Here is a 14,251-nt window from a genome sequence, read left to right as displayed (position 1 = left end):
TGAATGTCCAGTAAAATTCTTTTTCCCCCGATTTCTCCGACACGTAGGCCCACATTGACACGGACCTTTATCGAAGGCCAAAAATTTATCACTGTGGAAGTACATTCATCCCAAGCCAACTCTCATAAACTGTACGTCCTATAGGTGCATGTACAAGCCCAGGTTATGGCTTCATTCCACGTGCTGGGAATGAATAAGTGAAGGTGGAAAAAGGTGTTAAGGGGTTTTCAATGTGTTTGTGTATGGATTCGTGGTAATATGCGTTTACGGTTGTCGACGAGGAGGTGAGGGGATATATTTCCAACTGCCAACGATTTTCCACGCCTCCAGAATTAATGACTTGTGCACGGATCGCTGGTATTTTTTAATCCTAAAGTTTTTCACTTACGTTTTTCACTGGACTTTTTTTTTTTCTCTTTTTTCTCTGTATTCATTTTTTACTGGTGCATTCAGTTTATCTTCTCTTCTTCCTACATTTTAATTTTACCGGTGGCGTTTTTTCGTGATTATTGAGGAGGAAAATATTGAAATTTACCGGGGGGAGTTGGCTAGTTTTTCAGCCTTATTTTCATTAATTAACCGGTTTTGTTTAGTTTATGGGAGGAATATGGAGCGATGAGTGAAGAATTGCGCTGAGAATTTTACTTGTTTACTTTTTTACTTTTTTTTATATCCTTTTTTTGTCAGTATTCATTTAATAATGATGCATAACTGCATAAATTTTATGCTCTGATTTCCATCCGAGAGCAGGAATTTTAATGAAAGTAAAATGGCCTGAAATAAATTTTAGAAGGCAGTGAGACCTCTAGGAATGTTTTATTAAAAATTCTGAATAATATCGTTGATAATAATTAAAATTATTGAAAGATAAAGACACAAAATATTTATTTAAGGCTTTATTATTTTTAATTATAAAAAATGAGCTGTAACGTTTTGATTTTGTATCAATTATCCGGTTTTTACATCTACGGATTGATTTTCAACGGATAATTATTCTAGATCAATTTGAAAAGCGGAAATAGAGCTGTAAAATAATCGTAGAACCATTCGATATTATTCTGTGAGAGACTGAACATTTATTTTTCAGCAGCGAAATCAATTTTCCCCGGATCCAATCGTTCCACAAGTGTTTTCATCATTAAAAAATTAATCTACCCCCTCAAACACTCAGCAAAAAATTCGCAGTAAAATTTCTTGAGCACGGTAAAACTTCCCAAGAAGAGAATGAACCAACTGCCCCACGGTATCGCTCGTTGGTCTGTTTGCACACCCCCAGAAAATTACGTTGCGTCACGTTTTCAATTTTACGGTATCCATACTCCAGAGAGAAGTTGCATCGAGTACCTCGACTTAGATTACTGTCACATCGTCTTCATCGTGGGATTGCCGATCCAGTAGAATAGCAGAATGAAAAAATCGTTTGAGACGAAAAATGAATGGGATTTCTGATCAGAATAGAGTCCCAGTCACTTTTGTACGTCAACAGAAAAATTTCTGATAAAGAGTCGAGAGGTGAGAAAACAGCGGACGTCAACTTACGATAAAGTTGAAGAAAAGTGAAAAGAGGGAGAAGAGGGAGAAGAAGGAGAAGTGGGAGAAGAAGGAGAAGAGGGAGAAAAGGGAGAAGAGGGAGAAGAGGGTGAAGAGGGAGAAGAGGGTGAAGAGGGAGAAGAGGGAGAAGAAGGAGACGAGGTAGAAGAAGGAGAAGAGGGAGGGAGGAATGGAAGGGGAAAGAGGGATGGAAGGGGTGAAAGAGGTGGAAGGGGCGAAAGAGGTGGAAGGGGTGGAAGAGGTGGAAGGGGTGGAAGGCGTGGGGAAAGAAATTCAAATACTTTCTGACAGTGCGAGAAGGAAGAGCGTTAGCTCAACAAGGCAGAAGAGCCTAGAGTGGGAAAAATAATAAAAAAAGTAAAAGTATAGACAGGGACCTAAGCCGCTATCACGTTGATGAAATTCTACGAGGGGTCTCCAACCTCTGTACGATAAAACGTATCTCACGGTCCTTTATCATTCCCTCGACGTGACGACGATGCCGCTGGCAGACCCTCCTCTTCACTCAACTGTTTTATTCGCCTCGTTGTGCCTGCTTAAATTCACGTGTTACGATGTTACGAAAATGACGAGCCGAGTGGAGTAAAAGGGGATTTTGAGAGGTTGAGAGAACTGGTGAGACCATTTTTTCACGGCTCGCTTCATGGAGAATCGTCGGAATGAAGAGATCAATTCTTGGGTACCATTTTTTTTTTAGATTTGAAATGAGTATTTTATTGTACTGCGTACGGAAAGTCCCGAATAAGTCTTGACGTTCGTTTTTTTTAATGAGAAAAATTGGATTTTTATACTAGGCCGTAAAGTGTTACTTTGCGGACCGATCGACTAAAAGGTTTCAATTGCATGGAACGTTTGAACGGGGAAGATGGTTGGGATAATAAATAATGGCAGAGGTTATTAGCGATTTTATTTAACGAGAATAATTTTTTTTTAAGTGATATGAGAGATGCGATATATTATCATCGATAACTCTTGATCGAATCGATGGAATTGGGAAATTCGAACGGGAGAAGAAGAAGAAGAAGAAGCTTTTTGAGGCTTTAACATATAGAATATGTTTGCATAAATTATATCGAATGCTATGATAATTAGCAATAAACATGAATTTTAGAGGGTGGCATAACGGTGAAAAATGAAAAAAAAATCAATAACTCTACAAAAACGAAACTAAATCGAATACAAATAATGCAGTTTCAATGAACAAAAAAAGTTCATTAAAATGATATATAAATATTCCTATGTATCTTTTCTGGAAATATAGAATAATTTAATCAAAGCGCAAATTTAGGGAAAACATGGAAATCATTTTTTCCCGTTCGAAAAGTAATAGCTCCATGAAAAATGGTAGGAATCACGTAATTCGTGTATTTTTTCAAAGGCTATCTAGTCATCTTTGAAATGAGTACACAATGTATTACCTTAATACGAAAGAAAGAGAGAAATTAAAAAATTACCCCCAAACCGAATAGAAAGGGTGCTTTACGGACACGAATAATTTATTCATATAATATTCCTCCATTTTGAAAATGAAATATAAATATATAAATATATAATTGCCTATGAAAATCCTGAGTCCCCAACTTGATCTGTATGGCTCGCCAATATCAAACTAATCCAAATCAATTGATTGTTCCAGATCCACCAATCGTGTCCTTGAGCCTGGGATCAACCCTCACCCCAGAGGACATCAAAGAAGGAGACGACGTTTACTTCGAGTGTCACATTAACGCAAATCCGGCGATATCAAAACTCATCTGGATCCACAACGTGAGTCTTAAAATAATCCTGCACATACTTTTCCAGGATTCCGTACGAAAAACACCTGCTGCAATGATTCTCTAATCTCCCGGTCGGAATGCCTCCAGAAGCTCCAGAAAAATTTAGCGCACCTTTTCCTATTCGACATTGAAAACACTTGTTGGTCTTGCCTGAATAAACCCGCGGTGTTGAACATGATGTTATTTGAATGAATATAGACGAAGTGGAATGATGTGAAGATAAATATTAGCATAATATAATGGACGAAGGAAAATATGTACTAGAACGTTTGACCCATGCAGTTCATCTGCTTAAGGGACCGGTTGATGCCGAGGTCTTGGGAGTCTCCGAATCTTTTCGTCGATCGTTACCAATCTCGGTGGGATCTTGTAATCCCTTAATCCCAATCGGTCTAATCTTCCAGCAGTAGTGGGAGCTGCTATCGTCCCCGAGACCTCATCCCACATCCCCGTCTAGGGGTATTACTCCAGCTATCGTCTGATCGTGAGTGAGCTTGCCAACTTAATATAGTTGGATCCGTGGTCCACGTCATGGGGTTTTGAAGTTTTAGTGATGATGAGGATGATGGATTGCGAGAACGGATGGGGATGACATATCCCGAAAGGCAGGAAACTACAAAAAAATTAATTTTTTAAATTAAAATTCAATCTTTGGTTGCATTGCATTCAGCCGACATTAGACCAACCTTGAGCCAACATTGGGGCAATATTGAGCCGACATTGGGCCAACCCTGAGCCAACCTTAAATCTTAATCCTTGTGCTATATTGTTGTGCTACATTTCTTAGAAGCCCTCGTAATTATGATAATAATTAACAGTCTGCAATTGTAATGACGTAATTTTCAGCAAAAGTACCTCTTGTGAAATATTTGACGCCACATGCTACATACATACCACATCATTACATCCACTCAGTTCTCATTCCGTCATGTGTTTTTCTCAGCAAAGTAACGCACATTTCCTCCTCGAGTTGTTTTTCTGTCCTCAGTACTGAAAAAACCATGCCCACGATTTTCGCCTCTGCTTTTGGCTCGAGGGGTGCATCTTTTCACAAGCTGGGATGCCGGAAACTGTTGCAGGTTGGATGCGAAACTACCTCCTGGGATGGTGATACAGATTTGCGGTGAAATTGCATCTTAAAAATATCATCCTATCTGCGTACTGAAATCCCTTCCTGCACTATACTCAAACGAATTTTTTTCTGATATTTCTTTTTTTTTCATTCCAAGTCTTTTTCGGGGTTTTTACCTCGCCAAATTCGCGTATATACTTTGTGACGGTACAGCTCGTGGACTTTTTTTTATGATTTTTTATTTCTTTGTTGAAAGGAGAGAGCAGAAAGGACCAATCTTAAAAGCTCTGGATCTTCATCGTCAATTTTCCGTATGAATTCAGTGGAGTGTGTGATGTCATTTGATGTTCCGAGAATTTCTGGATTGAGGCGAGTGGGTGGGAGGGACTCTGAGGAAACAATTTGCCAGTAGGATAGAACGGAAAAAATGGGTCAAGTTGGCGGAATTTATTATGATTGCTAATTCATCACGATGAAAACGCTGGAGGAAAAATCTCCGACTAAATTTTAGGAGAGAGACTAATAAACTATAAACACAGACGTGAGGTATTCTTAGATATTTTTCAAGATAGAAAAGAATATTTTTACATGTTTCCTTTTACTCTACCTTCTCTGCATTTTTCTAACCAGAAAAACTGACAATTCAACTAATTAAGAATGCATTCTTAATTAGTGCACGTGCAATAAAAACAAAAATTTATGACCCTTCCTATAATTCGTTATATTTATCGCAATTAATTTTCAATTAATTTACAATGAAATTTTTACCATCGTCATAATTTAAAAATCATATTTAATTATTTATGTCTAAAAATTGAGGCATTAAAAGTGACTCATTTTTATCGGATTGTCATGCGTATATGTCCGTACATAAACCGCTATTTTGCTCGGAGGCATTAGAAGAGAGAAACGATCGTAAAATAAAACGGGCGTATCTCGAGATACATAAAAGAAAAGCTTTGAAAATGAAGCGCAAAGAAAGCATTGAGTAGAATCGAGATGGGTGATTAAATACCGCATTCGTTTCCCAGAGAATGTACAATTGAGAAAAGCCGTAACGAGCCGTATTGATCAGACAATCCAATTATCGGTATTCTCTAAGTGTTAAATGTCTTCAACTTCTTTTTATTTTTATTTATTTTTTATCATTAAAATTATGGCTCTCCAAGACTGATCATCAATCGCCGATTTAAAAATTTTACTAATCCATTTGTTATTCTCAGTAAATTATCGTTGGGCAGAGGACAGCTTATTTTTCAATGGCAACTTATGATTTTTGAAGATTTCATTGTATTTTTTACTTTCTGAATTTTGAATTAAATGCATTTCGTCATTTATTTTAATATTTTTTTACAAAATGGGAAATACGGGATAATCGAAATGGTTTGAACATTCAATTGATAACGATTTATTGTTCCACGAGTTTTTATTTTTTGTTATAATTTGTGTTGGATATGCAAAGTGTAATTCGCGCATGCGTTGTAATTGATACGTAAATCATGTATTGCCTGTAAATTCCACTTCATCTCTATAAAGAGAAAAAAATGAAGAAAAAAAATTAAAAACAGAAAGTTCTTTTATTTAATTCCGTAATTACGTTTTCGATTTAACAATGACTCCCTTTTTCGAAGGCTTCAACTCCCAATTTTGTTCGGATTTAAAATTAAATCAAAATCAAATTGATGCCTTCCAAAATTTTCCCTCAAACGATCCCTCGATCACACAAATTCTCTAAAATCAATTTTGGTTGTTGAAATAAACCTCTTCTACTTCACTAATTCCCCCTCCCAAGTCTGCGATCATTAAATATGATAAACGAATTTCGTAGTTCATTTGAATTTTCGTAGTTCCCCTAGTCTCTGTATTGAGTTCTCCCAGTGGGCCAGTTGCGGAAAAAAGGAAAACCCCTAATTCACAAGGGAAAAAAAAATCGAAAAAAGAAAAAAACTTGGGGCCATCTCGAGTGGCGTCCGGGAATGAGGGTGAGAACGGCCGGTGATGTCGGAAGGAAGGAAGGAAGGAAGATAAAAAGGAAGGAGACTCAGAAAAAAAGGATACCTGAGTACAGAAAGACTTTCTCTTAAAAAAAAAAATAACAAAAGTGTTGGGAAAAAAGGCGACGAGATAGAAGTGCGTCAAGGGTAGAAAAATACAGTGGTTAAGGGCTTAGCTGGCAATTTTTCAAAGAATCAGTGCTCCTTCTGACCGGAATGAAGATGCTCTCCTTGTCCCGCACCCTCACTGTTTCACCCTCAAAATCTCTCCCAATGAAAAGAAGGGAGAATGGAGAACTGAAAATCTTAGCCTGCGGCAGGGAATTTCCAAGTGGACGTTCGTTGGTTAACCAACCGTGCCTTGAGGCTTCAGCAAAGGGAATCGACCCTTTTCCAGTGAAAATATCAGAGTGGAGTCAGCCGCGCGTGAACGATAGCGCTTCAAACTCCATTTTTCTAATGGCTCCAACGAAATCATTGTTTGGAGGAAGTAATGACTGGGGGACCAGTCAATTGAGTTTTTAAACGCTATTTGCCCCTCAAATTGAAATTTTTCCATTAATACATAAAGCAATCAATCATTCCTTCTTCTTTTATTTTTTCGATTTTTTACTCTCAACAATCGATGAGTGGATTTCAATTTCGTTTGATTTTTATTGCTTTCAATTTTTTACACTCTGAGAGAAAATTATTGGTTTCGAATCGAAAAGTAATTCTATGAATTTAAATTCAATTTTTTTTTGGGTTGGAATAATCAAATAAATTGCGGGAAAGAAAAATGCAACTTATAACGAATGGATTGAGTTAATGAAGAAGTTTTCGGGGGATTTTCCGTGAATCTAAGAAAGCTGGTGAAAATTTCGTTGATACCTTTATTGAAGCTCGAATTTCACTCTACAAAAGAGGTTCCCAGCTAAATGTTGATATCTCACTTAAATTCGGGGATATTAACGTTCGAAACCTACCCTATCCTTTCTAAAAAGTCTGAGTTAACAATTTTTATCTGATGTTTGTCCCCGTGTCTATTTTTACTAACAAAATCTTCCCAAATAGAAAGTTTGATTAATTTGATTAATCTATTTTTATTCTGCACCTAGACTTCAAGGTCCTCTACTTATCACCACTAAATTATCAATTTAAATTAGTTGAATTGATAAGATTATCGGCGAGTGTCTAATTTTCACAGAATTTTTATTTCAGTTTCCACCAGTAATTTAATCTAAAATATGTTGTGATATCCTCTGGCACTTCCAACATGACCACCATTAAGTCGTTTGAACTGAACGCAAATCCAAAAGTAAGACGAACGACTCCTGGACACGATCTCGTCCCTCACACCCTGAAAAAACAACTCCTAAAACTGCAACAACATTAGCCATACCAGGGCGTTACGAATTTTCTACCTGACGGAGCATGGTTGCGTGCAGCAGGTGGAAGGATAGATTGGATACGAGATGAGAGAATGTACGAGTGGGTGAGATAAAACGAGACGGAAGTTGAAATGAAAACGAGAGGAAGAGAAAAAAAAAAGGAGAATGGGTAAGAGAAGTTCTTGAAGAGATAGAAAAGATGAGTGGGGTCAGCTGGACATCAGGGGCCAGAGGGTTGCACATTCCTGAGTTTATGTGCACTTCCTTCGAGACTGGACTCGACACCCCTTAGCATTTTTTTAGTCTACCCTCTGACCCACCGGATGCTGGACATTCCGAGGAGAAATTACGGTCTAGGGGTGGAAACGTAAACACTGGGTAAAGGAAAACGAATGGGTCTTCTGGTGGTTCAGTTCCTTTGGGGAAATTCTATCAATGGAATTTCAGGGATTTTTGTTATGGCTCTCAGTTTCGAATAGATCGGGGGAGATACGGAAATTTTTGGCAAAGAGTTTTTTAGGAGCGGGTGGAAAGTGGAATCTTCGAGGGATCGAAGCGATAGCTCAATGAGGGATTGAGGTGATTCATGTGTCTCGGGTTATCTTGGCAACGGGGGTAATAGCTTTTGTTGATGGATTGAGATATAAATGAGTGTCTTGAGGCATGATTTAAATTATCCAATGAGATTTTATGATTAATTATTACAACGAGAATCTGTATCGCGTGCCAGGGCGCGGGTATGAAACGATTTCTATAAGAGTTACGAGTTTGTAATCTCGCGCCACTTTAGGTCGACCAATAAGGAATCGTGGCGTCATGATTTCGAGATTTTCGAGATAATCGATTGTGTCCAGCGTGTCAAGCGTATCCTTTCGGAATAGGATAACTCAAATGTACTTATCAATTACTTTCACAGTTTTTTGATAAATGATTTTTTAGAAAAATTGGTGAAATAATTATTTGGATTATTTATTTTTTCACTAATTGCATTCATTGCTGCGAATTTTCTATCGATAATTGAAGTTTTGGTGATTTGTTATTGATAGTGAAGGGTAGAATAAATAAAATGTGAGTCTGTGGTCTTTTTGAATTTCAGATAAATTCTTTGACGATTTTTCAGGTGCAATTTTTGAAACCGAATTTAGCCGCGAATTCTTTTGAAATATTAATCGCGCCAGCTGCTGCATGAATATGTCTGAAGAGATTCCTTTCATTCCAGAAAATTCTCTGCAGAAAGGAACGTCGTGGATATTAAATTAGTGAGAACTTCACAGAAATTCTTGTCAATTCATCTCCCCTTTCTAATTTACTATGAAACATTTTTTTATTATCCTCAACATTTTCTGTATTTAACCCCATCAATTACGAATTAAAAATGATGATTAACAAATAAATTTCCATACAAGGAAGACAATAACAATTACTAAAAAAAATTGATGAAATTCAATATGAGTCTTTAAATAATTCAATAAATAAATTCAATCAAATGCTTCAATGAAATTTCTTAAAAAAACGGGAGAATTAAAAGAAAAAAAATTCTCACGCATACTGAGAAAGAAATAATTGTTTAATTGATTAATTAATTTTAATTAATTAATATGTTTGAATGAATAATTGCTGTTTAATAAGAAAATACCCTGCATTAATGTTTATTAAAAAATACTCGCCAGATTGAGAAAAATTTTGACTTAGTTGTAATAATAAGTTTTTTTATAACAATATGAACATCGTCTAGTGAAAAATCCGATATTCCAATGGATTTCTCTCACACTTTTCACCTTTTCCATCTCTCACTCGGGGTCTCTCGCCAGACGAATGGCCTCGTTTCAAATCGATTTCAAATCGTCTCCTCGGCATCGACAGCCCGATTCCTATCTGCGCACAGGAATGAAAAAATCTCGGGATTTAGTTTGAACGAGAGCGGCTGATTGAATTCGGAAATAAATTATTTTTTTGGGATTCAGATTTGATTTTGTAAGGCGAGGAAAATTCATAGATTGCCGGATCCAAAGGAAAAATCGAGGGACATTTTCACGGCCTTTTCTCCCGTAATTGATGATTCCGGAGGACCCGGGATTCCCCGGATTTTCAGATTAGGAAATTCGCGGTAAAAAGGTCGTTCGATATTTTGTCGCGGGATCCCCTTATCTTGAGGCGATTCCCAAGGGGAAGAAAACCCGAAGATGAATAAAATTCTGTTTTCATCCGGATATTTACAATTTTGGATTACCGCTATAAATAACACACAGTTATGATTAGACCGGAAATAATCGCAATAAAAAAATGGCGCAATCAAAAAATTATACGATTTTAAATCAATTTTAAATCAACAAGCTGCAATAACAATAATAACATAAAATCAAAATCATTTATTTAAAACGGCCAGTGAATTTGAAAAGTCGATTGTCTTGAAATTCGCGGAACGGTGCGATTCGATTAAAATCGAAATAAAAGAATTTCCCGCTCGTGCATCATCATTGAGACAACAATGATTAATCCGTAATTAATTCTTCATTAATAATTCAATTATAATCACATCTTTGACGTATTTTCCATGAGCGTCTATAATTTTTTAAAATAGCATCATTCAACTTGTTAAAAATTGATTAAATAAACAATCTCATAACAATCGATAGAATTTACAGAATTCTTCATAAAATAATTAATTGTTTAACACCCATCGGGATTATTCGCATGGTCATTAGATTTAGAAGGTATTACTGAGGAATAATTTCCAGGCAATTTTTCTTGGGGCAAAGGGTAAATTTTCTTCAAGGAAATTTTTGGTGGAAAAATAAATAATTAATAAATAATTCGCCATCGGTGAATTTTCATTAAAATAGTTTATTTCATGGGATTTGAAGGAATTCTTGTGGAATTGCTCAAGAGAATTCTCCGGTTTCATTAGCATGCGATGAATTCTTTTGTATCTGAATTCGATTGTACCGGAATTTGCTAATTTGGTGATGGTTAATGGTTTAATGGTTCTGGTCTTGCCGTCGATTAAACTCGATCGCTATCTATTGGCCCGTGGGGCTGGGGATCTGGAGGTCGAAGGCGAAGAGTCTACATGGTGGTGAGCCAGGAAGGCAGGCTAGGGCGCTTAACATAGGTTAAGCCTCGGGTTAAATCCTGGGGTTTACCTTCGATTACTCCCTTGCGGCGACTGTGACTCCAACGGGAAACCGGAGAAAGTAGACATCTCCGGGGAACTTACTGTGTTTCGTGTACTCCAGGGTGTGGGTAATCTGTGATTGATCAACTTCTTCTTCTTTAATTTTTTATGCGCACTAGGATGATGAAATGAAAAAAAAGCGAAGTCCTAAACTTAGTAATAAGGACTAGTTTTTCGTTGATCTTTTGAAATTGAAAAAAGATGTCGATGTGAATTTGCGGATTGGGAGTTTGAGGATTTTCTAGTTTTCGAGCTGATGTACCCCGATAAAAAAAATTTTAATCAAAATATTTTTTCCAAATTTTCAAAAAATCTCGGATGACTCTCCAGAAAATTTTTCTTTTGAAAAAAAATCGGGAAACAAAACAATTGTATTTTTGGGAAATGTTATTTATAATTTTCTAGAAATTTTCGGGAATATACTTTTTTCTTTTAATTACACTGTTGTTTTCTTAATTTTTGGATTTTTCAATATTCTCAAAAAAACGCTATCTAAATTTTAAGAAAAATCCTATTCAAATTTTTGCAAAATTTTTCTAAACCTTTCCCAAAAATAAAATTGTTTTGTCTTCCGATTTTTTTTGTTTCATCAAAAACATTCTCAAAAGTTTTCCAGAAATTTTTTTAAAATTTGGAAAAAATAATAAATGTTTGATTGTACTGGAACGGTTGTATTTGCTCGGGATTTTCTGCTATTTGACGACTGAATGCCTGATATAAATATACATATATATAATCAGAGAGTTATTAACTCAGTATAAATATTGTAATTTAACGAACAGAGACATTAATAAATCGATAACACTCAATACGAAAACTCCTCGAGTTTTCCGGATACAATTCCATCCGACCATCACCTCACACAATCCACAGGGCAACCTAAAAACCAGTTCTTCACCAAACAAAGTATCCATGGAAATGAAAAAAAAAAATAAATATCTACCTTCGATTCCAAGATAAAATGAAATATTCATTGAAAACTCGCGTCCCAAAAAAATGCACTCACTCTATAGTAACAGAAATTCGCTGAATCGTTAAACTTCCATTAAAAATTCATTGCAATTTCGAGAATATCCATTTTCTATTATTCATTTGACATTTCCGGTTGGCAATTGTCAATGTATTCCGTGGCTGTGCTACAAAATCTCTGAAATTATAACAAATTGAGTGTTCCATTCTCCGAAACATGCCATTCTCAATAAATACTGAAGAAAATGTGCCCTGATTTCCCCGAGGAAATTCTGAATTTTTTACAACTCACAAAATACTCCCTATGAAAATACTTCTTTGTCATGTTTTTACCGTTTTATGTGGCCTCATCTCCAGAATTTTATCAGCATATATTTCTTAAAAGCCTTGAGCAGACGATAGAGAGTAGGAAATGAGTATTGTCCTCTTAAAAATCCAAAGAAACTGCACTGGCATCAAGTGAAAAAGGTGGTTGGGGGCAATGAATGGTAGAAAAAAGCTCAGAACGAGTATCAGAGGCCAAGTAATGGGAAAAGACAAAGGACAAAATGCTGAAGGGCTCCTCCCCCTGTTCCCTATCCTCTGATTAAACTACAAGACTGCATTTGGCAATGTCGAGGCCTGCTGTTGAGTAAAAGAGCTAAAGGCATGAGCAAATCGCTCTCAACCCTTTGGAGATGTGGTAGGGGGAGACTAATTCCTTCACTGACAAGAATAATTGATTCCAGGGGGGGCAAAGCCCATTCAATTCACCTCATTTACGTTGATTAAATATTTTTTTCTTTTCTTTCAATGATCTCCGTGATCTTCAGGACAATTAAGTGTCTGTGGAATTCTCTGGGGAATCAGCGAAATAAATCGGTGGGAAACTTTTTTCGGTGGGAACATTGATAGGTTGTGAAAGATTATGGAAAAATGAGGCTTGAATAATTTCTCTCTTGGTACTCACTCTTTTCTTTTAGTCAGGGGTTTAATATGTCTGAGTACTCGAGGTGAGTTGAATGATTAAATATTTTTCTGGTCTTAGGTCAAAGTTTTCGAAATGATAATCCAGTTATGGAGAATTTAAATGGAATTGTAATGAAATTATTATGGATTTGGTATAAAAATTCAGGGAATTTAAATTAGTTCAAGATTTTTATCAGTCTCAGCTCTCTAGGTGGATTGAATAATTATGAAGAATTATCACAATTAGGTATTAAGTAGTGCGTGATGTCCGAGTGTTGGAAATTAATTCACGAATTTAAATTGAAACTCTGAAAGGTTTTTCACTGATTTATTAAATTCGATGGAATTCCGGGGAGAAATTGCTGATAATATAATTGTTATTATATATTTTTCCAATATATTTTCCAATAATTAAAATGTTCCAGTCTTGCAGATCATCTCACGAGAATTAAAATAAAATATCATCGAACATCCAAAAGATGAAAAAAAATTCCTCCAGACTTTCTGTGGTGTATTCTTTTCCATAAATTTGTGCTCATACATCCAGAAACATAAGTACTAACCGTTAATTCAAATACCAATTATCCACAGTTACTTCTCATTAAAAAATAGTTACCGCAGGAAGAAACCGTTTTAACTCCTCGAAATGCATAAAACTGGAGGTTTAATTTAATTTAATCTAGCTAGCATATTAATTCAATTTTAATTTCTCTTCCAGGGAATACTGGTAACTCACAATACAACAGCGAGGGTCATCGAGTCTAATCAAAGTTTAGTACTCCAGAGTGTAACGAGAAATAGTGCTGGTGACTATGTGTGTGCAGCAACGAATTCATTGAGGGAAACCAGGAGTGAACCGCTCCTCTTTCGTGTTAAATGTGAGTAATACATCCAATTAAATATTGAATCGTTTACATCAACCTTCACCGTACCCTTTAATAATAATTCTCAACACAAAATTTTACTCTCTGTTACTATTTTTACTTCAATTGAATTTATTCCTGCGGAAAGTGGCGAGACTGAATCAGTTAACACTATTTTATGACTTTGATTACCAATTATTGCCAGTCTCGTAACATTCAACACCTGGTAATTTTGATAACATTTTTTTAACTGCACATCAGTTATAAATAATCTGTTTGAGAATGTCTGTTATTGTAATTTGCAATTCGAGATTTTTTATTATCAGTTTTGTTTATCATATTTTTTTCATTTTTCTTTTTATTTATGGATTCAGTTTAATTTTTTTTTTTTTGGGTTTATTTTCATTATATTTTATGTTGTTTTTATATTATTTTTTTTAACTGCACGTTTATTATTAATAATCTGTTTTTTAGAATATCTATTATTGCAATTTGCATTGGGAGATTTTTTATTATCAGTTTTGTTTATTT

The 14,251-nt window shown here is 35.7% G+C and overlaps 1 long non-coding RNA gene across 3 annotated transcripts in view; it reads left to right on the top strand.

Moving 5' to 3' along the window:
• Positions 1-13,714, top strand: part of LOC105270299 (uncharacterized) — a 14,726-nt gene extending 1,012 nt beyond the window's left edge. The window contains exons 1-3 of one of the 3 annotated variants that reach the window (XR_892520.1): positions 1,847-1,908; positions 3,188-3,318; positions 13,576-13,714. This is a non-coding gene — a long non-coding RNA (uncharacterized lncRNA). Of the gene's footprint in view, positions 1-1,846; positions 1,909-3,187; positions 3,319-4,657; positions 5,720-13,575 lie in introns of those variants that run through there. The other 2 variants (XR_892521.1, XR_892522.1) reach the window with 2 other exon arrangements.
• The last annotated feature ends 537 nt before the right edge of the window (positions 13,715-14,251 follow it).

Source organism: Fopius arisanus, unplaced genomic scaffold, assembly GCF_000806365.1.
Source record: "Fopius arisanus strain USDA-PBARC FA_bdor unplaced genomic scaffold, ASM80636v1 scaffold00083, whole genome shotgun sequence".
Classification (NCBI taxonomy): Eukaryota; Metazoa; Arthropoda; class Insecta; order Hymenoptera; family Braconidae; genus Fopius; species Fopius arisanus.
The sequence above is the reverse complement of the archived record's forward strand: the minus strand, read 5'-3'. Positions and strand labels throughout refer to the sequence as shown.